The sequence below is a fragment of the Penaeus vannamei genome, chromosome 40 (assembly GCF_042767895.1).
Source record: "Penaeus vannamei isolate JL-2024 chromosome 40, ASM4276789v1, whole genome shotgun sequence".
Lineage (NCBI taxonomy): Eukaryota > Metazoa > Arthropoda > Malacostraca > Decapoda > Penaeidae > Penaeus > Penaeus vannamei.
In genome coordinates this window covers 18,016,076-18,018,575 of record NC_091588.1, presented here as the reverse complement: position 1 = coordinate 18,018,575, position 2,500 = coordinate 18,016,076, and the positions used below count along the sequence as shown (strand labels likewise).

The window sequence follows — 2,500 nt, the reverse complement described above, 5'->3', positions numbered from 1 at the left end:
CTACAGCGCATATTTTAACACACCACCACATGGTATCTTAACACAACACCACATGATACTCTAACACGCTACCCAATCCAGAGAAAACTCTAGTGACGAGCAAGTCAAATATATACAGACTCCCACGAACCCTCCAGCCCTCATCAGTGACATGGCACTGAAAACCTGTGTAAATATCATTTTTGCCTTTTATTGGTATTCGCTAAAGGGACGATCCAAAAGGGGAATGGGGAAGGAAAGGGAGTGGAATATGGAGGAGAGGGAGGGAGAAGGAGAGGGAGTGGGAGGGAGAAGGAGAGGGTGAAGGAGAGGGAGAGGGAGAGAGAGGGTGAAGGAGAGGGAGAAGGACAGGGAGAAGGAGAGGGAGAGAGAGGGAGAGGGAGAGGGAGAGAGAGGGAGAGAGAGGGAGAGGGAGAAGGAGAGAGGGTGAGATAGGGAGATGGAGAGAAAGGGAAGGGAGAGAGGGAGAGAGAGAGAGAGAGAGAGAGAGAGAGAGAGAGAGAGAGAGAGAGAGTGAGTGAGTGAGTGAGAGAGAGAGTGAGAGAGAGAGAGAGAGAAAGTGAGAGAGAGAGAGAGAGAGAGAGAGAGAGAGAGAGAGAGAATTATTAAAATTTAGAAAAAAGATAAATATAGGCCTATAACCAATAACCTGCGTTTTTTGGTCACTTATCACAGGCACCAATTACTATTCCATATTTACTCCCACTTATTAATTCTGTATTTTTACTGATCTGGGTGTCAATTATCTGTTATCTACATAGATCGACAGATTGTATATAATTTTCCTACTTAAAATCCCCTGGATGAACTGTATTTAGGCGTTTAGTCAAAACAGCAACGTCCATGAACAACATAAAAAGATAAATATCGATTACGTTATCGATTTCATCGTACAGTAGTTATTAAGTTACCTGTTGCCTCGGTGACCACGTTGAGCGATGATTTTTTAGATAGACAGCCTTGTGTGTTTATGGTATTTATCCATCGTCCTCGTATTATTTACTAATTTAGCCTAGAATATACTTCTGTGCCGTGAGAAGTTTGTTTAGGCTGTATAATATCGGCGTTACTCTATCAGTGTGAAGTTTCTCTCACCATCAAAAAAAGTTTTATTGCTTGCTCTATCTCACACACACACAAAACAACAATAAATCCGATATGTGTTTGACGACACCAACGATCGATTTTACTAATGGTTATCTTATTTAATTGATGGAGACGAGAAATATCAGCTGTTCTTCGTACACGAACTGAAACCACAGTGACACCAGCCGCAGCCACGCACACACACGTTGGAGGCAGGATGTTACACCAGCACGCACTGTTCGGGTTTGTTGATAAGTTATCGGTAAGGCATCACCGTGGGGACCTTCTTATCCCCTTGGCATTCGTAGTTAGATGAATGAATATCATGTTACTTATTGAAATTCGGGAGATGTTGGTATGATGAGGAGTACGGTGTTTCATATGATAGGGGTTGAGGTTGTACGTCTGGCAGTGCGGTCGAGGACAAGAGTTTCGTTTCGTGATTTATATATTTTTTCTGCGGTATAATTTCAAAAAAAAAAAAAAAAAAACTAATGTAATGAGTCCTGCAAGATAATGAGTTTTCATAACGCTTGACATGTTAAATACATTTCAGTGTGACTGCCATCTACATTTTACATTATCAGTTTCGATTTTTTACATCATCAGTTCCGATATTTTCTACGTCAACGAGATTTGATTTGCGATTAGAAGTCTGCGGAAAAACTATATGCTCCAGGTATTCCGCATTAACAAAATTACATTCATTCGAATATATGGGTTTATTCGCCTTATACTACACGATGGGATAGGCCTAACCAAATCATCATTGGCCATCCTACCGACCGGAAAGAAAAAAGCATTAATATGTTTTGCATTTTATGAATACGATAAAATTTCTTCAGTTTTTAGTAGCAGATAATGAGTTCTAATCTAGCAGATTAAAACACGAAGTAGTGGCATTACATATTAAAATTAAAATAGTACACCGGGAAACGAACCTAAACTGAAAACAAAATTTGCCTCTAGGTTAGAGTGGCGGGCTATTAGGAGGGAGAAAGTGGCCTGGCAATCGAACACGAAGCCTTGAGAAGTCGCTGGTGTTAAAGTACCAAACCCCAACACAACCCGGAGATCACTTCATGGTATCATCATCTGGGCCAGTGGATTTCAAGCCTGTTGAGACCAAGACCATTTTTGGCATAAAATATTCGTTACCCACATTCCCTTCATTATTTATTTTAATGGTAAAATCGTATGAAAACATACTAAGAAATATATATATATATATATATATATATATATATATATATATATATATATGTATATATACATACATATATATATATATATATATATATATATATATATATACATATACATATACATACATATATATATATATATATATATATATATGAATATACATACACACACACACACACACACACACACACACACACACACACACACA

The 2,500-nt window shown here is 38.5% G+C and overlaps 1 protein-coding gene across 4 annotated transcripts in view; it reads right to left on the bottom strand.

Moving 5' to 3' along the window:
• The window catches only part of LOC113820467 (cationic amino acid transporter 4), a 70,454-nt gene that overhangs the window by 36,011 nt on the left and 31,943 nt on the right, over window positions 1-2,500 (bottom strand). For 2 of the 4 annotated variants that reach the window (XM_070117599.1, XM_070117601.1), the window contains exon 1: window positions 912-1,311. The exons of 1 other annotated variant lie outside the window; for it this stretch is intronic. The gene's annotated coding sequence lies outside the window, so the exon portion shown is untranslated. Of the gene's footprint in view, window positions 1-911; window positions 1,490-2,500 lie in introns of those variants that run through there. One more of the 4 variants, XM_027372783.2, reaches the window with a different exon arrangement.